Below are 26,864 nucleotides of genomic sequence, written 5' to 3' on the forward strand. Positions count from 1 at the left end.
ATATTGCAGTAATAAGATTAATAATAACAGCAAACGCTGATACAGCACTTACTATGTGCCGGCCACGTTCCCTGTGCTTTCAGATATCAGCTCATTTAATTCCCAGCCTCTGAGATAGCATAGTTACTTTACTAAACTACGGTTCATGTATAAGGAAACTGAGGTCCTGAGGGAGAAAGTAACCAATCCAGAGTCACAACTGTAATTGAGACAGTTTCTTTGAAGGTGGACTGGAAACTGTTGAATGATACCTGTTTGTGTCACAAATTGGTCAAACCAACCTCTACTGATTTAACACAAATATAAGCTGTTCTAGAAAAATACAGGTTGTACTGCCCTTGATACATTGCAAGGCATGTGGTAATACAAGTTTTACCCCTGTCTCAAGGAGAAAGATGGATGGGGGCTTTCTCTATATTCTGCTCTCTTCCCTGCCTGGGTCCTCTATTGTAGCTGAACTTTGCTTCGTGAAAAAGTACAAAAAGTGCAGCCATTTTGCACGTGATAAATAATCACTTTACTTACAGAATTTTATTCTCTGAATTTGACATCAGACCCTTCTTCATATATGATAACCAATACTAAATTATATTATAATTACTCCAGACCTTTTAAGTGGCAATTACAAATCTAAATCTAGCTTATATGCCGTTGCATGTACTACTTCCAGTGTAGGTTATCAGCTAAGGTAACAATCAGATAAACAGTTCCTGCCCATTAGCAGCCACCTTAGGACATGCACAGGCAACATGAGCTGACGACAACTTTGTCTCTGTGATGGCACCCTGCAAGAATCCTCCTAAACTTGATTTTTCAGAGATGTGAAAAAACAAGCACATTACAATCCAGGAGCTGATGTGGTACTGCTGTCACAAGAGACTTGAGATTCTTGCCTTGAATGTGCTTCCTGAGCCAAACCAGCCACAGACGCTCAAATCAAAACCTTTTCCTCAGCTGGAGGATTTTAGCCCCAGACACCCTGGACCGCGGTCCCCTGAGCATCGCTCTCTGTTTGGCAAAAAGAGAGAAGAGGTGCTCCTTCCTTTATCCTTTTTCCTGTACAAAAACACCTAGGTTTTCCTCTGGAGCAGCCCAGGATAAAGTCAGACAAAAAGATGGCTTTTTAAAGCTATTATTAAAAATTAAATGTCAGCTTTTTTCTAGGCTTTAATATCCGGGTGAGCAAACCATCCACATCTGTGCCCCTTGACTTGGGAATCTTACAAACTCCAGAGATTATTCAGACCTTGTGAACAGAATCCATGGTTCCAGTGAGATATTTTAAAGGCCCTTATCATGTTTCACCAAACACACAAGCAGTGCCACCCTCAGGGATGTGGTATAGCTCTGCTTCTTCCATGTAATATGTTCAGCATTTTTAGTTAAACTTTTAAGAATCTTTAGGGTTTTAAAACTCTGTGGGAATGAAACCTTCCTTCTGGCAGATAGAGATGTACCCTTAGCTTAGGCGAATGGATGCTGACAAAAACATAGCACGTTTTCCTGACTGTTATTCCTCTTTGTAAGCCCTCTTCCGAGTAGACAGATTTCATGTGTCGATAAAATGTGATAATTTGGCCATATTTACATGTCATGTAAAAGCATTTCTTTCCCTCCATTAGGGAATGCTATCAAAGATATAACACATTATTGGATTTGTTGAGTCAGGGAGAATAGCAACAAATACTCAGTGGTGATTACTGGTTCTCAGGAGAAGAGAGTTTCCCGGTTGACACTGAGGTAAGGAGATAGTCCTGCCTGAGAGTCAGCAGACAGATATCCATGTTTTCCTGCTTCATTACTGACTCAGTGAGCTACTCACTGTCCACACACAGAGTCCTGCAGTTCATGTCGAATGTTCAAAGGTGAATGGATCTCCACTGTAATGTCCCTAAAGCCTTTATTATATACAATTGCTAGGGTGTATTATCCTTTATGAAGACACGTGTATTCCCACAGGAGTGCTGGGCATTTCATCAGGATCTTAGAGCACAGGAGGCTGATGGACTCTGTTAGAATTGGAGTAGAACCTCATGGCCCTCAGCCTCACGTGCTGGGACACAGGGCTCTTGGGTTTCCTCCTGAATTTGGACTTCTTAGAATTGGGTGTAAAATATCAGGCTATGGGATTTCAAAGGAAAGGAGTCAGAGGAAGTCCTACCCTGAAATCAGGACCACATTTAGTATTGAGACTCAGACCAAGGAAGATATAGAAGCTAAATTTGGGGCCGCATGTGGAGGACGTGAACAAAGTGAGATTTATACACCACCAATTGCACAATGTGCTTCCAGAATCTGAGTGTTGAAATCATTCCTGAGCCTAAACTGCCAGTTCTCCAACATGGAATGCCATCCCTTCCCCCTCCCAACATCACCTCTTCTAGGGCACCTCCACATCCTATCTGAAGCATCTCCCAAGATTGGCTACTTCTGTGTACAATTGTCTCTGGAGACCCCTCTGCACTGCACCTGTGCTCACACTGTTCTGTAACCAGCTTCTTCCCCAGAGAACTGTGGGCTCCCTCCCTGTATCTCCAGTGCCCAGCATCAGTGAGGCTTAGTGTGCACTTTATTTTCATTTTCATCATATACCATGGTAAAATAGAACTACAAAGCTCATAATGAACTAGAAGCTTTCAAGGACTGAGATAATTCCCTGCACCATCACTCTTTACTTTGGATTACTATTCCTTATAAGCAACCACTATTAATGCTTTAAACAGTTTCTTCTAGTACTATCTCCATGTTTCTTTTTCAAACTGTTTCTCTTATGGAAATTTTCTAATACACAAAAGTGTATTATATGTAATGAACTCTCATTACCCATCATCACTTTCAACAGTTATTAATGTTTTATCATCACGCTTCATCTACTGTTCCGACTCATCTTTCCTGGAGTATATTAAAGGAAAATCTTATGCATATAATTTCACAGTTAAATAGTTCAGTATGCATCTCTCACTGATAAGGATTATTTTTTAATCTCACCACCATGCTTTTATCACTCGTAACAAAACTATGAACAATTGCCTAATTTCACTATATACTTAGTGCATATTCAAATGTCCAGTTAGTGTCTTCAAGGTGTCTTTTATACTTGAAGCAGGATGCAGAATAGGTCCACATGTTGCATTTGCTTGTTATCTCTCTCTAGTCTCTTTTCTTCTACAACATACCACTCACCTACCTTTACTTTTTTTTCGTCTTTGATTGGTTGGAAAACCAGGTCACTTGTCCTGTAGAATGTTTTAGATTCTGACTTTGGCTAAGGGATTCCTCATGTTGTTGTTAACTTGTTTCTCTATCTCTTGCATTTCCTGAAACTCACAAAAGATAGTCTTCTTCTGATGTATTTTAACATGTATGTCTCTTCTACCTTCTACTTTACCAATTTTCCCTTCAAGTCCCGGTAGGGACACAGTTACAGGACTTCAGAGACCTCTGGAGGAGGCTGTGATGCAACCATTTATTATATTCTGCCTCCAGCTTCTGCTCTACTTGGCATGGTGAATATAGAAGAGCTACAGAACCGTACACACCCTGTAGCTGGACCAGCCCTCCCGTCAGGTTTTGGGGACAATTATTTCTCTCCTTTTATCTAAATGGCAAGTCCTGTTTCCTCATTACCTTTGCAGGTGACACTGGACCTCAGTTACTTCTTTGAGGCTAGGAGATGCATCCACACTGCTGCCATCATTGCTGGACCAGAGATGCAGGGACAATGGAGAGAATATGGGTGAAAAAGCTGGGGACTCCGTGTTATCGATGTCTTCCCAACTTTCCTAAGGCAGCTTCCTCCAGCTGAAACTGTTCTTCTGCTCTTATGCTCCTTTGAGTTTGGTCCTCCTCAAACCAAGAAAATCCTTTCTCCTTAAAACCAATCATATTTCCTGTTGACAACTGGAATACCCACTGTCTTGCAGTTAAATGCTTCTGCTCACAAATGTAAAACGGTCTGACCCTGCCCACTTTTCAGTGCTTAGGCTGTACTGCTGTTCACTGTCCCTTTGTTACATCAGGCTAGAGATTAGTCCACAGTATAGCTGGGGTCAGAACAATTCCGAAGAAGCCCGTCACTGCATAACCCAAATGTGATTCAAAAGGACACAGGCACACATGCCACAGTGCCATGTGGTGCACATGTAAAACCTATCATGGAATATTCATAAGCAGAGAAGGATCAGAACACACTGATATCTACTTTCTAATTGTCCCGTGGAGGGATGTGCTTAGGCTGGCACAGTGGACTGTATTCCCAAGGCCAGCATTCTAGGAATGAGTTCAGGAATACCTGAAAATGCTCTATGTATTTACTGGAACTGCAGGACAGAGACATCTGTGCTACTCTGATACAATATCAGGTCCCTGGTCAAGGATCTGAGCTTGTTAGAAAGTGGCAGTCCCTGGAGCTCAGTGGCTGGCACTGGCCTGTTCTTCTGAAGAGCAGATTCAGATCTGCTGACCCAGCTCCCTACTTTGGAACAAGATGGGGAGGGAAGGAGCCTTGAGGGCGTCTAGCTCTGGGTCTCCTCAGCACATTTTCCAGGCTCTGGCTACACCTGCTCACCAGGTTATCCAGCCCCTGCAAAGACCTCTCAAGCATTTCCAAGAGTATAAAGTGGTTATTCTCAAAGCTCCCTGTTGATTTTCCACATTTGTCTCTGATATATTGCCACAACCTGTTGAGGTTCTTCTGGGCAATGTACGTTTCCGCTTTGTTATGCTAAACAAGTATAACAGAGTATTCAATCCATTCTCAATGAAGAAGTTTTATGTTTTTTTTTTTCCTGATAGTGTTGTCCTACTCTGTCATGTTTAACCTTTTTTCCTACTGCATGGTGGGTTCCTTAATAATTACCTGGGTATATCCTCTGATTTTACAGTTACTTTATGTTACTAGTACAATCTCATTGTGGTATTTAAAAAATAAATTCTGTTGCAACTCTAATCTCAACTTGATATGAAAATATGAATCCTATATGGTGCTGCATGTCATTATATCTCTATGAAACATAAAAAAGTGCTACTAAAAAATGGACACACACTGTTTTAGGTAGATTTAATATATACTGGTATGTGTAACATACTGAAATTTTCATTCTTTAAAGACCACCAGAAAAAGTCATCATTGTGCAAGCAGAATATCATTACTCACAGAGCAAAAAACTCAGTTTGGCCATGGCCATTGCTTCTACAGTATTGAATCCAGAAGATAATGGAGCAGCATCTGTAAGAGCTTCAAGGAAAAAAATGTGACTTGAACAAGCTTTGCCAAGTCAAGTTGTTGCTCCTGTAATGAAGAGCCAGAACAATGAAAGATGGATCAGAATGTTTAAGAACTCAAGATTGAGGAAGTCATGGCTAGAGAGGAGGAGGAGAGTATTATTAATACTAATAGCTACCATTTTTCAGTGCTCATATGGCCCAAGCACTGTACAAAAAACTATATATATATTGTTCAAAATAAATATAGTTTATTTTATAAATAATATCCCATTTATAACAGCAGTAGAATTATCCCCGTTTCAAGTATGAGAAAACCAAGGTTCAGAAAGTTGAAGTAATTTGTCAAGATAAACTTCTTAGTAAGGAGTAGAGCTGGAATTCCAAAACGTAATCCAAAAATTTCCTCAGGTTCCCAAGATTTATTTTGTTATAATATCTTTATTCTTTTTCATGCTTATCCATGTTTTCTTTTTACTCTAAATGAAACATACAATACTTTTGAAATAGAAAACCAATAATTTTTTTTTTAAAAAGAAAATATGAATTTTGGTGATTTAGTTAGCTTGATCTTCCAAAACAAAATACCGTAGTCTGGGTGGCTTAAACAATAGAGATTTATTTCCTTACAGTTTTGGATGGGGGAAATCCAAAGTCAAGGCAGATTCATTCCTGGTGAGAGCCCACTTCCAGGCTTTCAGATGGCCACCTTCTCACTGTGTCCTCCCGTGATGGACAGAGGGAGCAGGCTCTCTGGCATCTCTGCTTATAAGGGCACTGATCTCGTTATGAGAGTCTCATTCTCATGACCCCATTTAAGCCTAGTAATCTCCAAAGACCCCATTTCCAAAAACTGTCACACTGGGGGCTAAGGTTTCAACATATGACTTTGTGGGGGACACAAATATTCATTCCATACACTTGCCTTCTCTCCTCTTTCAAGTAAGTGAGTGCTCTGATCTCGGCTGTTGGTTTAGGAGCATATTAATTAATGTAAGATAGTGGTGATAACAAATAAACCCCCAAATTTCAGTGGCTCAACACAGTGGTGGTGATTTTTGTCTATAAGCTGCTCAGTGTGGTTCTAACTGAGTAGTGTGTTGGGGCGGTTGGGAGGCAGCACTATCTGCTCCATACAATCATTCAGGGATTCAGGCTGACAGAGTTTGTATCATGTTCATTATGTGGCTCCTAAGATTTCTGTGGAGATCTTCATGCAGAAGAAGGAAGAGTGAAGAGCATAGAAGAGCATGTGGATCTTATCTTATTGATTTATAAATCTTCATTACAGATGTTATGAAAAATAGTACTTTTCCATATGTTTTATTATTTTTTTTGCCAGGCCAAAATTTCAAATAGAGGTGGTTAGTTCTTTAGTTTTTTACTTTATCATTTCTGGATTTAGGTCATATTTAGAAAGTTCTCTGCTATAATAATATTACAAATATTTACTTTCGATTTTCTAGGTGGAGGGGAAGGAGAGAAAGAGGGCAGAGGTGGAGGGGATGAAAAATGTGAAAGTGAAAGAGGAGGCAAGGAAATATGGGGAGAGGAGAAGAAGAGAAGGATGGCTTAGTGTTCTAGCATGCAGAGATCTTGTTTTATAATTTAAAGGATCTCCACTATTCATGAGTCAAGGCTCACCTGCTTAGCATAGCCCACAAGGAGTCTGGTTCTTCAAAACTGGCTACGTGATAACCAGTAGCTTCCACGAGCTGAAGGCAGCTCTTTGGAGAACGGGGCAGCTGTGAGTCTTTAGTGATAACATTTATAGCAGTTGAAGCATGGGTGTACTAAATCTTGGTGGGGTACCTAAAGTGCTTGCTACAGTCCATCGTTTGCACTAATCTGTTCCACTTTCTTCTTATGATAAGTTACTCTGCATGAGCATAGCTTCTTCAGAATTCAATAGGTCGTAATTTGTAGAAAACTTAGCAAAGGACAATTAGGACTGTTAGTGAAATGAAGAAGCCCTTGCTGCAGTTGGTTCCAAGGCCACAACACATCACGTCTTGTACCACCCATTCTAGATTCTCCTAAATCTTGGATAACACTTCTGGTGGTCTAGGAAGTGATCTGGCAGTTTTACCCAAATCCTCAGCTCTAAGGAGTCTGAGTTCCTGGTTTCCAGAAGTTTATCACCTGTGGTTGCTATACTGTCCATTTACAACTAAAAATGGACATGAGAACACCAAGTGAAGCCCTCACAGATCATCTGAGTGCCAACCATATTGCTCTCTGCTCTCCTCATGCTCCCCGTGATATTTGGAATCAATTATTGCTGCCTATACAGTAACTCCTTCCCTTGTCCAATGGTCTACTGGCGTGAGGAGCCCACAGAGAACAGGTGGCAGCCACAGCTCTAAATTTAATGAGACTTTTTGCTGTATTCCCTGATGGAAGCACCCTCCTCTGGGAGCCTGAACTTCCGGAGCAGTAGAGCCTGTTGAGGGGATGGGAGGCAGAAACACCCCCACTGGCTTATCAGGAATGATGTGAGCAGAGTCACTCTTATTCCACACCTGGTTGTCATACTTAATCTGCGCTTCGAAGTCACAGTATCATATAACGGTTGTTGTGTAAACCACTGTGTATACTTCATCCTACAGGACAGCACCCTTTCTTGCAGGCATCATCTTCAGCATGGTTCCACACTTTGAAGAGGCCTTTCCACCGCTGTGTCAGCTGGGAACTTCTGTGTGGTGTGGTATGGGGTAGGACCAGCGGATCTCATGATCATATACTCACTGCGACACTGCCTTTCTTGTAAAGTATGTTCCTTGGTCTGGGGCACTGTTATGTACAGGTTTCATATTAAAATATCATACATACGTGAATGCTTGGATAATGGTTCTGAATGGGACACTGTGAGAAGGAAGAGCAAACCCCTATCTGGAATACATGTCAATCCAGATTAGGATGAACCCCTAATTTTTTGAAGGTGGAAGAGTAATAATGTTATCAACTAGCCACCAAATGGCAGGTTGGCTTCCGTCAGTGTTGGTGCATATTGAAATTTATTTGTTGCTGCAAGGTCACGTATCAGTTTTGGCAGTAATTATATAAACTGTGATGAGAGAGAGCCCATGCAGTCAAAGCCATGCACAGTCACCCTCTTTGCCACCATGGGTACTCCTTTCATGAGCCTGCTGTGCAAGCTCTTTGGTGGCTGAGGACAGAGGCTGGCTAACGTCTTCTGGCTGAGTCATCCTGTGCGCTTCGTTGTTTAGTGTTTCTTGTATAGTAGATAATAATTTCTGGTGGGCATTAACACTTGATACAAACAGATCCTAACACTTTGTGTCTACCATATGCCTCTTCCCAGATATCCTTGCCCCTGATCTTCCAATCTTGCTCTTTCAAGGGCCCTGATCAACCAGACAAACCATTGCCACTGCCTGTGAGTTTGTGCATGTTCCTACTTCAGGCCACTTCTATCTCTACAAAATGAGTGGATGAATAGGAGCAGCACCTGAGGTTCTGCCCATTAGAAGGAAATTCCCTCAACACTGTCTTCAGTCATTACTGAGTGGGGCTATCGTGCAGCAGCCATTCATTTTTGGCTCAATTCAACATGCTGCACGGACACGTTTGTGAGCCAATATCAAGGTTTTTTTTTCTTATGTTGGCTGGTCATAGGAGCTCCCCATTAGATCACAGGCAAGAGGTAAGGAAAGAGCCAAGGTACAACAATGGTAGATGACATGGGGGTCCTAGCAATTTGTTATGCAACTAATTTGTGGGAGATATTTCAGTTTTGTGAGTATATGAGCTCTGTCCCAACTACTCAACTCTGCTGTTGTAGTGTAAAAGCAGCTATAGACAATATCGAAATGAACAGATGTATCTGTGTTCACTACAACTTTGTTATAAAAAGAGGCAGTGGGCTGTATTTGACCCATGGATTGTAGTTTCCCCACCCCTGTGCTAGTCCAATCCTGGATATACCACTTCCATCTTAGAGTGGATTGCTCCTAGGGTCTGACCAGACCCAGATCCTGAAAGGTATATGTGACCAATGGTCCTTCGATGCCCCATGATCAGATTCTCCATCTCTCCCAGGCCCCAGTAACATCCCTGGAGCTGTTTGTTGAATGGTGTATAGTTCTCCACAGCAGATGGCTGTGCTCATTGCTCCAGAGGCCTAGGGGTCTACATTGAAGACCCTGCTATTGGGAATTGCCAGAGATACCAGATTCCACACAGTAACCTTTCCTACCACACATACCTTTAGTACTATGATATCTGCTGGGTCAGATGGCCGACGCAACAAGGCTATCTCCTATAGCCTGGACATGGTTCTAGCTTCCATTTAAAACCAGCAACCTTTCATGTCACCTGATAAGTATGTCAGAACAATATTATGATAGTATGAAACATGCTGCCTCTAAAACCCGAAGAGAGCTACAAAATGTGGGGCTTCTTTGTTAGTGGCAGGAGGTACACAGTGCAATAATCTGTCCTTTACTTCTGAGAGGATGTTCCTTCATGCCCCAGACCACCGGATTCCTTGAACTTTACCAGTGTAGCAGGCCTCTGAATCTTTCAAGTTTTAACTACCTACCATTGGGATGTATTCAAGGACACCCTGGTTCTTGCTCATCAGAGCCTAATAATGTGATGTTATCAATATATTGGACCAATGTGATGCTCTGTAGAATGTCCAGATGGCCTAGTCCCTTCTTTTGTTTGGAAAATATTCTTTACTGGTAAACAGAAATTATCTTCCATTTTTTTAAAATGATATTTTTCCAGCTTTATTGAGATATATTGACATATAACATTGTGTGAGTTTAAGGTGTGAAACATGATGATTTGATATATGTATACGTTGCAAAGTGATTACCACAATAAGGTAAGTTAACTCATCCCTCACTTCACATAGTTACCTCTGTGTGTGTGTAGGTGTGTGGTGAGAACGTTTAAGATCTACCCTCTTAGCAACTTTCAAGTATACAAATCTATTGTTATCTATGGTCACCATGCTGTACAATAGATCCCAGAACTTGTTCATCTATAGCTGGAAGTTTGTACCCGTTGACCAACATCACCCATTTCCCCCATACCCAGCCCCTGCCAATCACCAATCTACTCTCCTTTTCTATGAGTTCAGCATTTTTAGATTCCACATATAAGCGAGATCATACAGTATTTGTCTTTCTCTGTCTGACTTATTTCACTTAACATAATGCTCTCAAGGACCATCCATGTTGTCACAAATAGCAAGATTTCCTTCATTTTATGGCTGAACATTCCATTACATATATAATATAGTATATATATATTTATATACTTAATCCATTCATTCCTTCAAGGACACTTAGTTTGTTTCCACATCTTCGCTATTATAAATAATGCGACAATGAGCATAGGTGTGTAGATATGTCTTCGAAGATAGTGATTTCATTTTCCTTCAGATATAGGTCCAGAAGTGGGATTGCTGGATCATATGGTAGTTCTATTTTTAATTTTTTGAGGAATCTTTATACTGATTTCCATAGTGGCTGGACCAATTTACATTCCTGCCAAAAGTGCACGATCGTTTCCTTTTCTCCACATTTTCGCCAACACTTGTTATCTCTTGTCTTTTTGATATTAGCCATTCTAACAGGTGTGAGGTGATATCTCATTATGGTTTTGATTTGCATTTCCCTGATGATTAGTGATGTTGAGCACCTTTTCATGTACCTGTTGGCCATTTGGAAGTCTTCTTTGGAAAATTGTCTATCCAGGTCCTTTGCCCATTTTTTAATCAGATTATTTGTTTTTTTTCTATTGAATTGTATGAGTCCCTGATATATTTTGGCTATTAACCCTTTACCAGATATATAACTTGCAAATACTTTCTCCCATTCAGCAGGTTGCCTTTCTGTTTTGATGGCAGTTTCCTTCACTGAGCAGAAGGTTTTTATTTTGGTGTAGTCCCACTTGTTGATTTTTGCTTTTGTTGTCTGTGCTTTTGTTGTCATATACAAAAAATCATTGCCAAGACCAATGTCAAAGAGCTTTTTTTCTCTATTTTCTTCTAAGAGTTTTATGGATTTAAGTCTTACATTTCAGTGTTTAATCTATTTCTAGTTAATTTTTGTGAGTGGTGTAAGATAGGGATCCAATTTCATTCTTCTGCATGTGAATACCCAGTTTTCCCAATACCATTTATTGAAGAGACTATCCTTTCCCCATTGTGTATTCTTGGCTCCCTTTTCAAATATTAGTTGACTGTATACGCATGGTCGAATCTGATTTTTCTACATCAAAAAACAATTCTTCTCCTCAATGGCAGTGACTTGGTGTCCTATATTATAATTCGATTCCAACACTTCTCCCTGGAGATGGCATCAAATCCCACAGATTAAGGGTTTAGTCCCACAAGACTGCCTCCATTTTACAGTCCAATTGCAAGTCCAGGTAGTTATTTGTGTTCTGAACAACTGAGTATAAATCAGAGGTTCCCAGGACTCCCTCTTCAAGTTCAATTAATTTGCTAGAGCCACTCACAGAACTCAGGCAACCATTCACTTATGTTTACCATTTTTATAAAAGATATAAAAGAACAGCCAAGATCAAGAGATACATAGGGAGAAGTCCAGAGGGGTTCTCAGCACAGGAGCTTCTGTCATTGTGGAACTGGGGTGTGCAATCTTCCTGGCATGTGGATGCATTTAGCAACCTGGAAGCTCATTCAATCTTGTTGTCCAAGAGTTTTTATAGAACTTCATCTAAGCACCCCCCACCTTCACAGTGGTTGGTAGGTGGGCGTGAAACTTCCAACCCTCTAATCAACTGGTCCTTTTGGTGACCAGTCCCATCCTGAGTCTATCTAGGGGCCCCAATCTAAGTTATCTCATTTGTATACATTAGGAGGTGTCAAAAGGGGCTCCTTATGAGTAACAGAAGACACTCCTATCACTCAGGATATTCCATGGGTTTTGGGAGGTCTGTGCCAGGAACAAGGGACAGAGACCAAATGTATTTCTTATTATACCACATGAAAGTTATTTACAGGCTCTCGATTCTGTTCCCTTGTCTATGTGTCTGTTTTTATGCCAGTACTATACTGTTTTGATTACTAAAGCTTTGTAATATAGTTTGAAATCTGGAAGTTTGATGCCTCCAGCTTTGTTCTTTTTTTCTCAGAATTGCTTTGGCTACTTGTGGCCTTTTTGATTCCATCTGAATTTCTTCTTTCTACATTATGATAGAGAGCGGGAGAAATAACATAGCCTTGGGGAAAAATAGAAAGTATAGTCTTATTTGTCCCATGTGAATATAAACAACTTCTGATCCTCTATTTCATAGGTATTCAATGCATTAACATGTCAATAGTCATTGCCACATACCAGTAGCTCTGCAAATCTGCTCTATTAAAGATATCACATTCAGCACACCTGCTGTAATTGGTGCTATTTATTAATTAAGTTTTTGGTAATGCACTATCATTGGCAATGATCCATCCAGTTTTTGCAAGAACCACAGTAGTGAGTTAAATGGGTATGTGATGGGACCACCACTGCTGCATCTTTTAGTACTTTGAGATGACATAACCTCTTTCGTTGCCCCCAAGATACAATTTTGTTTTAATTTTCTGTCTTGGCCAAAGTTGGGAGGCAGTTTCAGGGGCTTTCATTTGGCCTGTGTTAATGAAAAGCTTGTATTCCACAGGCCAAAGACCCGGTGTGAGGCTTCTTGCAAATTCTAAATATGTCCACTGCAATAACATATTTGGAAACTGAGGAAAAGACCATCAAGTAGGTATGTGGACACAGAAGACCCACTGAGATTTGAATGGACCTGCAAAGTATTTCCTGTTCCCTATATGTTTCTCTTCTAATGGGGATTCATGGTGGTGCTTTGGTTCCCCAGGTACTAGTGTCACATTGAACAAATATGTATCCAATATACCTAAAAGGATATAGATATTCGCATTCTTCAATGTATGGATAAGTGACTAATTGGCCATAGGTACCTTTATGGTAGGACTTGGGGAATTATTGCTGTATACAACTGCTATGGTGTTGCAGGGTACTTTCTCAGGGAAATGAGGCTCTCCTTCAACCAAAGGGTTTTGGGTCTGAGCATTGGCTCAGGTCAGGCAACCGGGCAAGGGATTGTAACTTTCTATTGGGCAACTAATCTCAGCCTTCTAGTCATTCTTCCTTTATCTATTAATTATAATATTAATGAACACTCTATCTTGCCCCCAGAAATACCATGGTCTATTAGCCATTTACACAAATCCCTTGTAGTCAGAACTTCATGGCTTCCATTCTGACATTGTTGGCTATTTTGGCAATTTTGCCTTTGTTTCTACCTTCCTGCCACTTGGCTTCTGGCTTTTGGGGATCCTATTATCCCCATTGATGCTAGAGAACTTAGTTCTGTGATATTATCTGCTAGAGTCAGCCCAGCCTACAAAGCACAGACACAGTGAGGTTGATACTCTGCTCACCTGCTCATTCCTCATTGCCTGATAAACAGAGTATTCTTTGGGCCCCTTCCAAGGAAAATAGTCACCTGGTGGTTTTCCAGTTTCATAGAGTAGATTCATACTAGCATGCCCACTTCTCTGAGCCTTTTCTTTCTCTTCAATCTGCCATGGCAGTTCTGGCATGTCTACTTCATTAATGTGAGCCATCGCTTTTTGTTAGAACAGCTTTATTGAGATATAATTCCCATATATAATTCAACCATTTAAAAGAACAAGTTTATAGTATATTCACAGAGTTGTGCGACCATTACCACAATCCATTTTGGAACATTGTCATCACCCCATAACCATTTATTCCTGAGCAGTCAGTCCCTATTTCCCTCCAAAACTCCTCTCATCCCTAGGAATGCACTCATCTACTTTCTGTCCATATGGATTTACTTATGGACATTTAATATAAATAGAATGAAACAATCTATTTGATATTTTGTTTCTGTTTTCTTTCATGGAGCTGAATGTATTTAAGGTTCATCCATGTGTGGCCTGAATCTGTATTTCATTCCTTTTTATTGCCAAATAATATTCCACTGCATGGATACCACTTTTATTTATTTATTCATAAGTTGAGGCACATTTGAGTTGTTTCTACTTTTTGGCTATTATGAATAATGTTGCTGTGAATATCATGTACAAGTTTTTGTGTGGATATACATTCTCATTTCTCTTGGGTAGATACCTAGGAATGGAATTGCTGAGTCATATGGTTAACGCTATTTTCAAACTTAGTGGAACTGCCAGACTCTTTTCCACAGTGGCAGCACCAGTTTATACTCCCACCAGCAGTTTACAAGGGTTCATATTTCTCCACAACCTCACAGCACTTAATATTGGCCTTTTTTTTTTGGTGAGGAAGATTGGCCCTGAGCTAACACCTATTGCCAATCTTCCTCTTTTTTGCTTGAGGAAGAGAGACCCTAAACTAACATCTGTGCCCATCTTCCTCTATTTTGTATGTGGGATGCCACCACAGCATGGCTTGATGTGTGGTGTAGGTCTGCGGCTGGGATATGAACCTGAGAACCCCAGACCATCAAAGTGGAGAACACTGAACTTAGCCACTGCCTTACTGGGCTGGCCCCAATATTGGTCTTTTTGATTCTAGCCATCCTAGGAAGTGTGAAGTGGTATCTCATTGTATTTTTGATTCACATTTTCCTAAAGACTAATGATATGAAGCATCTTTTCAGATGCTTATTGACCATTTGCATATCTTCCATGGATGAATGTTTATCAAACATGTGCTCATTTTTTTCTTTTGTTTTCTGAGGAAGATTTGCCCTGAGCTAACACTTGCTGCCAATCTTCCTCTTTTTCGTATATGAGCCACTGCCACATAATGGCCATTAACAGATGAGTGGTGTAAGTCCACTCCTGGAAACTGAAATGTGGGCCACCAAAGTGGACCACACTGAACTTAACCACTAGGCTACTGGTGCTGGCCCAATCATTTGCTCCTTTTTAAATTGTTTTTTCTTTTTTTATTATTGATTTGGAAGAGTACCTTATATATTGTAGAGACTACATATCCTTACCTATAAGATTTGCAATATTTTCTCCCAGTCTAGGGCTATATTTTTACTTTTTGGATGGTGTCTCTTAAAGCACGAATGTTTTTAAATTGCTTGGAGTCCAATTAATCTCTTGGTTCCTTTGTTACATGTATTTTAGGTGCTATATTTAAAAAGCCATTGCTTAGTCCAAAGTCACAAAGATTTATGCATATATTGTCTCTTAAGAGTTTTATAGTTCTAGCATTATATTTAGGTCTTTGATCTGCTGTGAGATAATTTTTTCAAACAGTTGGAGATAAGGGTCCAACTTCACTCTTTTGCATGTGGATACACAATCACATCAGCAGATTAGCCATTCCTCCTTGAGTTGTCTTGGCGCTACTGTCAAAGTTCAATTGACCGTAAATGTGAAGGTTGATTTCTGACCTCACAGTACCATTCTCTTAATCTCTATGTCTGGCCTTATGCAAGTAACACACTGTTTCGATTACTTGCACTTTGTAGTAAATTTTGAAAGCAGGAATGTGAATCCTCAATCTTTTCCTTCTTTTTCAAGAGTGTTTTATCCAGATCTTTGAATTTCCACATGATTTTAAGATGAACTCATCAGTTTCTGCAAAGAAACCAGCTAGGATTTATGTAGAGATTGCACTGAATCTGGAGATAAATTAGGAGATATAACTATTTAACAGAACTTTTTCATCATTCCTTATTAAAACTATGTTCCTAATGAACAATAACTCCCAATTCACTCCTTCCTCAGACCCTAGAAACCACCTGGTATATATACGTATCATAGCACCTGAAAAAATGCTCAACATGGTAGATAAGGCAGGAAATGAATATCAAAACCACAATGAGACACCACCTCATACCTGTTAGGATGCCCCATATACACACATATTTGTGCATATGCTGGCATTTGTGTGTCTTATTTGGAAAAATGTCAATTCAATTCTTTTGCCCACTAGAAAATAGAGATGTTTGTCTTTTTGTCGTTGAATTGTTGGTGCTCTTTATGTGTTCCTGATATTAATCACTTATCAGATACATGATTTGCAAATACTTTCTTCCATTCTGTGGTTGGCTTTTAACTATTGATATGGTCCTTTGATACACAGAATTTTTTAATTTTGATGAACTCTCATTAGCCTATTTTTTCTTTTGTTACCTGTGGCTTTGGTGTTATATCCAAGAAATCATTGCCAAATCCAATGTCATGAAGATTTCCTCCTATGTTTTATTATAAGAATTTTACAGTTTTATGTCTTATGTTCAGGTCTTTCATCCATTTTATTTTAATATTTGTATATGGTGCAAGGTGAGTGTCCAGCTTTATTATTTTGCATGTGGCTGTCCAGCTGTCCCAGCACCATCTGTTGAAAAGACTATTCTTTCCCCCATTGAATGATCTTGGCACCTTTGTTGGAAGTCCGTTGACCATAGACACGATTTTATTTATGGATTCTCAATTCTGTTCCATTTATCTGTATGTCTATTTATATGCCAGTACCATACTGTCTTGATTATCATTGCTTTGTAGGAAGTTTGAAATTGAGAATTGTGAGTCCTCCTACTTTGTTCTCCTTTCATAAGATTGTCTATTGTAGGTTCCTTGAATTTCCATATGAATTTAGAATCAGTTTGTGAATTCCTAGAAAGAAGTCAGTTAGGTATTTGATAGGGATTGTGTTGAATCCATGGATGAATTTGGGGAGTATTGCTGTCTTAACAATATTAAGTCTCCTAACCCATAATCATTTTTCTATTTACATAGATGTTCTTTAATTTCTCTTAACAATGTTTTGTAGTTTTCATGGTACTTCTTTTATTAAAATATTCCTAATATTTTACTCTTTTATGAGCTATTGTTAATGGAATATTTTATTAATTTCTTTCTTAAATTATTTATTGTTTATTGTATAGAAATATAATTGATTTTTATATATTAACCTTATATCCTACAACCTTGATGAACTTCTTTATTAGTTCTAGTTTCTTTTTAGTGGATTCTTCAGGATTTTCTATGTAGGAGATTATGTCATCTTTGAATAGAGATAGTTTTACTTCTTCCTTTCCAATCAGAATGCATTTTGTCTCTTTTTCTTGCACAATTACTCTGGCTAGAACCTCTAGAATAATGTTGAATAGAAGGGTGAGAGTGGAGATCCACATCTTGTTGCTAATTTAGGGGGAAAACAACCATTCTTTTGCCATTAAGTTTGATGTTACTTTTAGGATTTTCATAAGTGCCCTTAAACAGATTGAGGAAATTCCTTTCTATTGCTAGCTTGTTGAGTGTTTTTTTCATGAAATGGTGGCAAGATTTTTTTTTGCATCTATTGAGATAAGCATATGATTTCCATTTTTTATTATATTAACATGGTGTATTACATTAATTGATTTTTGGAATGTTAAGTCAACCTTGTATTCCTGGAATAAATTCCACTTAGTCATGATGTATAATTCTTTCTACATGTTGCTGGATTCAAATTTCTATATTTTATTGAGAATTTCTCAATAAAAGTTATATTCATAAAAGATATCATGAATATATTCAATTATATTCATAAAAGATAATTGCTCTGTAGTTTTTTTTTCTTGTGATGTCATTGTGTGGTTTTGGTATCTGAATAATACAGGCCTCATGAAATGATCTGATACTGTTCCGTCCTCTTCTCCTTTTTAAAAGAGTTTATAAAAAGTTGTTTTTAATTCTTTGAATATTTCGTAGACTTCGCCTGTGAAGTGGTCCTGGACACTTTTTGTGGGTAATTTTGGATAACTGATTCAATTTTATGACTTGTTATACGTATATTCAGGTTGTCTACTTCTTGAATCAGCTTTAGTAGTTGGTATCTTTCTATGTATTTGTCTATTTTATCTAAGTTATCTAATTGTTGGGATACAATTATTCATAGCATTTTTGGGTAATTCTCTTCGTTTCTAGATGGTCAGTCATAACGTCCTCTCTTTCACTGCTGATTCTAGTAATTGAGTCTTCTCTCTCTTTTTAGTGATTCTAGTTGAAGATTTGTCAGTTTTGTCGATTTTCAAAGGACTAAATTTGTTTTAGTGAATTTTTTGTATTGTCTCTTTAATCTCTTTTCTCTATTTAATTTTCCTTTCAATCTTTACTTTTTCCTTCCTTCTGCTTGCTTTTGGTTTAGTTTGTTCCTTTTTTACCTTTGACATAAGGTGTAAAGTTAGGTAATTGAATTGAGATGTTTCCTTTTTAATGTAGGCATTACAGCTATAAATTTCCCTCTAAGTATTGTTTTAATAATATCCCATAAATTTTGGTATGCTGCGCCTTCATTTTCATGAATCTCAAAGTATTTCCTAATTTTAAATTTTGATATCTTCTTTGATCCATTGGTTATGTAGAAGTGTGTTATTTGATTTCCATGTGTTTGTGAGTTTCCCAAATTTCTTTTAGATATGGGTTGATTTCTCACTTTCTGCCACGGGCATAAAAGAAATACTTTGTATTCTTTCTATCCTTTTAAATTTATTAAGGTTTGTTTTATGGTCTAGTATATGGTTTATCCTGAGGAATGCTCCCTGTGCAATTGAGAAGAATGGATATCTTGCTGTGGTTGGTTGAAGTGTTCCACAAATGGGTGTTAGGTTGATACTGTTGTTCTATAGTATTGCTAAAGTTTTCTTTTTTTTCTGTTTATCTTCTGCGTAGTTTTTCTATCCATTATTGAAAGCAGTATATTGAAGTCTCTATTATTGTTTTATTGTTTATTTCTCTTAATTTCTGTCAATTTTGTTTTTATGTGTTTGGTGCTCGGTTATTAGGTGCATATATGTTTATACTTGTTTTATCTTTCTGGTAGCACGGCCCTTTTATTATTATAAAATGTCCCTGTATTTTATAAAAAGTCTCTTTTGTCTCTTATCAGTGTGGCCACTCCAGCTTCCTTATGGTTACCATTTGACTGAGAAATCTTTTCTATCCTGTTAATTTTAATTTATTTGTAATTGAATCTCAGATGTGTCTACAGTAGACAGCATAATTGTATCCTGTTTTGTTTTCTATCTAACAATCTGTGCTTTGATTGACTTTTTAATCCATTTATATTTAATGTTAATGTTAATACAGTGGATTTATGATGCTACTTTACTTTTTGTTTTCTACGTGTCTCATGTCTTTTCCTAGTCCTCTTTTACTGATTTCATTTCATTAAGTGGATATTTTCTACTGTAATATTTTAATTATTTAAAGATTTTTCACTGCATTTTTTAGTTATTTTCTTACTAGTTACTCTAGAGTTTGTCATATGCTTATCTTATCAAAACTCACTTCAGATTTATATTAACAATTTTGGTGCAAAATAGAAATGCCACTCTCTATAGCTCTACTTCTACTTCTTCCTTTTTGGGCTCTTTTGTTACACAAATCATGTCAAAACATGTTACAGACTCAACAATACATTGTAATAATTATTACTTTATATAATTTTGGAGAGTTTGCATTGCTACGTCTTCAGTGTCACTGATCTTTTCTTCTGCAATATGAAATCTGCCATTAATTCCATCTCACATTCAGTATAGTTTTTAACTCAGACATTTTCATCTCTGTAAGTTTGATTTTGGTCTTTCATATACTTTCATATCTCTTATGTAACTTTTTGAACATACGGAATACATTTACAGTAACTGTTTTAACATCGTTTACTGCTAATGCTAACACGTGTGTCAGTTCTAGATTAGTTTAAATTGATTACTTTTCTCTGCCTTATGTGTTGTATTTTCTTGCTTTCTTTGCATGTCGAGTTATTTTTTATTTTATGCCAGATGTTATGATTTTACCTTATTAGGTGCTAGACATTTAGCCTTCCACAAATATTCTTCAGCTTTTGTTTCTGGACCACATTAAGTTACTTGGAAGTTGTTTGATTCTTTTGGGTCTTGCTTTTAATATTTGTTAGGCAAAACAGGACAATATTTAGGTTAGGGCAAATTATGCCCAACTACTTAAACAAGACCTTCTGAATATTATACCCAATGCTTAGCAAATTATAAGGTTTTCCAGTCTGGTTGGTGGGAGCAAGCAGCATTCCCAGTCCTGTGGAGGACTAGGTACTGTTCCCTGTAGTCTTTTTAGATTAGCCTTTCTCTGTCCCTGGATAGTTTCTTTACATGCATGCACCTATGAGCTGAACCCCTGAGGGGAACCCTCTGCAGACTTCCAGCTTTTTCTTTCAACTCTCTTCTCTGTGTGCCTTCACCTTCAATTGGCTGTGCTGGCCTCTCCAACTCACAACTCCATCCCCTCAACCCAATGAGACTGCTGGGCTCTCTTAGGGCTCCTCTTTCCTGCACTGTGTCATGGAAACTCCCTCCAGGAAGGAAGTTGGGCCTCACTTCTTTTGTTTCTCTTCTCTTAAGGATCACAATCCTTATGCTGCCTGTTTTCCAAGGTCTGAATATCATTGTTTCATATATTTATCTGAATATGTAGTTGTTTAAGACAGGAGAGTAAAGCTGGTCTCTTTACCCCGTCATAGCCCCAAAGTCCATAAACTGAGTTTTTAATTAAATTGTTTCAATTTTAATTTTTAAGAACTTATTTAGTTCTTTTGAAAATCAGATTGCTTATATTTAATTTTCTATGTTCTGCAGGCATTTTTAATTTTGTCTTTTTATCTGCAATTATTTTCAATTTTTCATGTTTTTCTTTATATCATATAGACAATATATATTTAAATGTTTATATCATATCCTGGTTATATTATATTCCATGTCTCATAATTCCAATATTGAAGTTTTATGAGCCTCTTTATACTATCCTTTGTTTCCACTGCTTTTCGATCATAGTCTTTTTTCCACTTGTACTTATACATTTCTTTCTACAAGCTGCTCTTTTTCCTCATGTAAGTATTTATGTAGATTCTTTGACACCTAGTTTAAATACAGATTTCGATAGAGGTTTTGTTTCACTCTTCCAATCTTTGGGTCATCATCAATCCAGGACAATTATAAAATAAATTCATGGTATGAAGTTATTTTGGCCCAAAATGATAAATTTGGACCAAAATCACAGCAGGGGTAGCTTGAGGTTGTAAATTCTAACAAATAGTTGTTTGCTCCTTTTTTTTTTCCTGGCTCAAGGGCAAATTTCCTTAGAACACTCCTCTTGCATTGAAAGATGAAGCAGACTCGTTTTGTTTCACTCTTACTCTGAGGATATGAACCCAGATTTTCAGGGAGGGGACGTTTCTCACGCTCCCCTCATGAATAAGCTCTGGGCATCATTTCCTGTCTGTTATAGTTCATGTGCCTGAGAAATCAAAGCTAAGATTCCTCTAGATTTGGCAAATGCCCGAAGGATAAAAACTTTTCTCTTTGAATTATTTACCCACATTTTTATATTTTGGCATGAATGATTATTCATTAAACATTTGGAGCATTTTATATTTTATTATTATTTTTAGTTGTTTTAAGCACATGAGACAGCCTTAAAACCTCACCTACCATATTACTGGAAATGGAATCCCCATTAATTATTTTTTCATTCCTGCTATTTATCCAGCAACGTTTTAGGTTAATATAAATCCACCTAAACCAATGCTACTTAGTGTGGTCTGTGAGCCAGTGCTGGCCCACGAGGTGTATGTTATCAGCCTACAATAAGATACATACAGAAATTGAACGTGAGTGCAAGCAAGAAAATCTCTACCTTATCTTGTCCAAGACTGGTAATTCTCAGGGAAAAGATGAGCATTTATATCATGTCATTGGATCTGCTAAAACAGTCTGATTATTAGCTCTTCAAGGACAAGACTGAGTAGCACAGTGTCTACACTAGGATAGTTTTTTAGACTTTTGTTGGGGTCACACAAATACTGATAAATGTTATGGATACTCTCCCAAGAAATATGTACATATACAAAGAAATATAAAAGTTAGTATAAAATGTCAGTGTATATATATATATATATGGATACTCTGAAGTCTTATAGATCTTGACTTTTTAATCCTAGCAAGAGAAAAAGTCAGGGAGAAGACATTTTGAGTAATCATTCATCATCCCACGATGCCATTCCACTCGTTTGTGAGTATAAACTAGAATAGAAAAAAGTTAGATTCCGTAACAGATATCAAAGGAGTAAGTTAAAAGATGTTTTTTATTAGTCACTTATTCATCTAATCAAACCCGAGTTCCTACAATGTACCAGATCAAGTTCTTATCTCATATCACTGCTCCAAAAATTGAAATTTGTCATTGTTTTTCCCTCCACCACCCCAACCTCCACCCTTCGAACCTGTACCCTCTTCCCACGTTAGGAGAATTCCACACTTGAAGAGTCTTGGTAGGAGGCAGAGACCACCTTCCTCCATAAAAGAAGGAAACTCACTTTCCCAAACATTCTTGCAGTTGGACATGTCATGAAGGTCCTCCAGTCAGGAGACTACATGCTGGAGTGTGACTTAAGATGTGGTGGCAGATAGGTGACACGCTGTGCAGAATGCATTTGGCACAGGTGGTGTAAGTGGCAATATGTCACTAATTTCCAGGAGCAGAAGAGACAGCAGTCCTGACTGCAGGGTCCAGTGCCCAGCATCAGGGCAGTCAGTGTTATGAGCAGTGGCATCTGTGCCCGGCAGCAGCAGCAGCAGTAATTCCTACGAGGGACCTGAGGTTCTAATACTTTTCCATCTCTTTCTACTTATCTATCTATATTAACTTAGGTTTCAATTAGAACAATTCGAATCCATTGTTCACAGCAATAAGTGAGTGAGAAATCCATGTATGGAATAGTTACAGACAGCAAGATTCATAGATTTTTTTCCAGTTTAATTGAGATGTAATTGACATAGAACGTTTTGTATGTTAGAGGTGTACAACTTGTTGATTCGATACACTTACATATTGCAAAATGACTAACTTCATAGAGTTAGCTAACTAACACCTGCATCACATCAGATAACTATCATTTCTTTTTTGTGTGAGAACATTTAAGAACTCTCTTAGCAACTCAGAGATTTTCTTTTGCTGAGCTAATAACAACTTCCCAAATCTTTTACCTAGCAGGAAAAGCAACTGCAGGGGAGTGTTACCACATGAAGGGCATAATCTGCTTGCTGCAAGACTAAAGCCAATCATCAAGAGGCAAGATGGTGGCACAGAAAGGGCATATATTAAGCAACTAGCTAGCAAGTCAGAAGGTGGGGGACTAGTATCCTAAGGCACCATCTTAAGGGGAACACAGAATCTTGAAGTAGGTATATAGGCCAGTGAGTTATAGGGGAGAGGGTTAGGAATGTTAGCCCTCTAGTGTTACAGACTGGGAGTGACCACACCAGATCTTTCAGTTGTCACTGATGACAGCTATCAGTATAGACTCACTGTCCAGGGGTCATCACATTCCTAAGGAACTCAAAAGAACAATGTTGTTGACTTATTGCAGCTGGGAGGTACCTACACAAGCAGGAGCCATAAACTTTACAGAGCATGTATAGCTCATGGAAGGTACATATCCAGCTGGGATAATTAATCAGAGGTCATTCAAAGTTACCAGTTTCTTTTCTGCAATACTGTTTCCCTTATGTCAACCTGGTGTTGAGCTGGTATGAGAAGGAAGACAATTCCTCTACCATTTAGGTCCTTCTGGCTGGTCCAAAAATTAAAATGACATGAGATAGAATAACAGGAGAAATCAAACAAGGTTTATAGCATGCATATATAGGAAAAACCCAGGAAGCCTGAGTAACTTGCCAGAATGGCCAAAGTTGCCACCTTAAATACCATCTTCAGCTAAAGACAAACAAGGATGTTGGGGGTAGCAGTTTGGGGCTTCAGAGGGGAGGAAGACAATTTACACGGAGATGGAAATGCAAATGTTTGTTATACAAGTTTTTGCTGGGTCATGTATAGACAATGTGACCCTAGAGATACATTTTACATTTCACTACCATTATCTTATGGTATTCCTGGAACAGGCCTTCTATCTTAAATTCTTTTAGGCAGTTAGGGGAAAGGTCAAAGTTTCTTTCAGAGTGTTTTGTTCTTAAAAAATAATCAAGGTAAACACGCACGTTTTGTGATGGTCAATTCTCATCCCACAAACAACATATTATCTCCCAGTGTATGTCTTGTCTTTTTTTCCTAGGAGAAAATAACATGGATTTAAGACCCCTCCCTATCCTGAACACTCTGATCGTTGGCATCAGTGGTTCCCACTCTGGCTGAGCACTAGGGTTGCTTGTGAGCTTGTTACAAAACACACCGGCCTCTCCCCAGATCCACGATCTCAGAACATTGGGCACGGAGCTCAAGAATCACTTATTTAACAAGCCCTACATCTGAGGCTGCTGGACAGTCATGTGGGAATTGTGGTCTATGTTCACGCTACTAAATGTATGACCTGAAGACCAACAGCATCAGCGCAAAACTGGTTATAAATGCAGAATCTCACACTCTATTCCAGACTGTCTAGATCTTAATGAGATGTCCAAGGGATTCCTGTGCACACTAAAGTCTGAGACTCCCTGGTCTCCATGCCTTCCAGATGATGTGCCAGAACTGTGCAGTCTGCTCTGCGTGTGAGGTCTGATTAGATCACTTAGCACTGGGGGGTCCAGGGTTCAGTCCTTGTTCTTTTTTCTTCAGTGACCTCATCTGTTCTGAAGGCTTTAAATATCATTTATATGGTGTTACCTCCCAAATGTATTTCTCCAGTTCAGACATTTCTCCTAAATTCTAGACTTGCATACCCAACTGGTAAAACTAACCTTGTTTGCATTTAATAGATGTCTCTTGTTCAGCTTTACAATTTGGATGTCTATGATGCTGCTTTCTCAAATGTGTTTCTTCTCGAGTCCTCTCCATTTCCACTCGAGGCACTCCATATTTCTACTTGCACAGTCTGAAACTTGGGGTGTCCTCCTTGATCCTTTCTCATAACCCAAATTTAATCCATTAGGGGATGCTGTAAAGCCCATCTTCATCATGTATCCAGAATCCAATCACTTCCTATTATTTTCTCTGCTCGCAGTCCAGACAAAGCAACTAACATCTCTAGCCTGGGACATGGCACTAGTTTCCTACAGTTTTCTCTACTGGTTGCTTGTGTTTCATCTCTTGATTCCGCACAGCACCAGACTGATGCTTCTAAAGAGAAGTCACACCAGATTGATCTTCTGTTCAAATCTGTCTTCTAACTCCACATCTTACTCAGAGAAAAGTCAAAACCTTCCAACATCCTCGAGGACTACATGACCGGGGTGTAATTCAGACTTCATCTCAATTGCTTTCTACTCCAGCCACACTGGCCTCCTTGCTCTTCCCAGAACACACACACTCCTGCCCTGACATATTTGTACTGGAGGTTCCTCTGCCTGGAAAGAACTTCCCTCAGATATCTTTATGGACAACCTTCATGTCCTTAAAATCTTTCCTCAAGGTCACTTTCCCAGTGAGGCCCACACTGACCACCGTAGTAAAACAGCCATCTTCTCTGTCCCCACACACTTCTACTCTGGGTCACTTTCCTCAAAGAATTTTGAACTTCTAACAAACATTCCCCTTATTTACTATGCTTATGTCATACAGTCTGCCCCTTACCACTAGAACACATGCTCCATAAGGCTGGTAATTTTTACCTATTTTTAGTTCACTGAGGTTTCCTAGATGCAAAACTAACTTGTCATATATCAGGCACACAATTATCAGTTGAATGAATGGTCAACATAGAGCACCTCCCTATTCTAGAGACAGTACATTTATTAATGTCACCTCAGGTCACACGCTGTTTTGTGGCAGCTACAGCACAACATCCGCTCACACTGACATCAGTGCCACCTGTACTTTTCTCACAAGTGCTGCTCTGCCTACCCTACCTCCCATATTAACCCTCCTGCACACTCACACACAATTATATTTCTCACGTCAGAAAGGACAATTCTAGGTTAATGGGTCTTATTTTCCAACCAACTGTGAATCTAAAGTAGACTTTACTTTATGAATCCATGAGTTTGGATCAGAACCAGGGCTAGGATGGCTAGAGCTGAGGGCAGAGATGGGCGCAGGCTGCAGAGAAGACAGAAACCCAACAGGAATTCATCTAAGGTGAGAAACTACCAGATCCCTCCTCTCTGCTAATTCCAGAATATGGTTGTTTAAAAAGAGGGAAATAATAGGAAGGACAATCCAGGAAACAGCCCTAGAAGGAGGGCAAGAGCTGGATGAGTCCAAAAATTCATGATACCACAGAGTCTCCTGTGTGCAGGGGTCGCCCTGAGCTTTGTGGAGACAATGACAGGCCCAACGACTCCTGCTGGTGTCCGAGATGGGGGACACCCAGAGGAGAATGAGTGGAGCTCGAAACATGAAAGTAAACAGGAATAATCCAAAAGAATTTTGTTTGTTTCTTTCGGGTCAAAGAAACAAAATATAAACACATAAAAGATGGGGGAGGAGGGTCAGACTCGCCTGAGCCTAGGCGGACCAGGCCACACGAAGCCCTCGCTGTCCATGGTCCTGAAGACATGACAACGCTCAGCTGATGTCTGAGCCCTTGTGATTACAGGTCCTGGTGGGGCAAGGTGCTACTGAAGGGACCAGAACAAAGGAAGAGAGAGACGACCCAGCCGAGGAATGACAATATCACAGCTCACGATGCACTGAG

The 26,864-nt window shown here is 38.9% G+C and overlaps 1 protein-coding gene across 4 annotated transcripts in view; it reads right to left on the reverse strand.

Annotated features, from left to right (window-relative positions):
* Positions 1-26,864, reverse strand: part of LOC106836370 (saoe class I histocompatibility antigen, A alpha chain-like) — a 299,619-nt gene that overhangs the window by 269,008 nt on the left and 3,747 nt on the right. The window lies entirely within an intron of this gene.

Source organism: Equus asinus, chromosome 8, assembly GCF_041296235.1.
Source record: "Equus asinus isolate D_3611 breed Donkey chromosome 8, EquAss-T2T_v2, whole genome shotgun sequence".
NCBI lineage: Eukaryota > Metazoa > Chordata > Mammalia > Perissodactyla > Equidae > Equus > Equus asinus.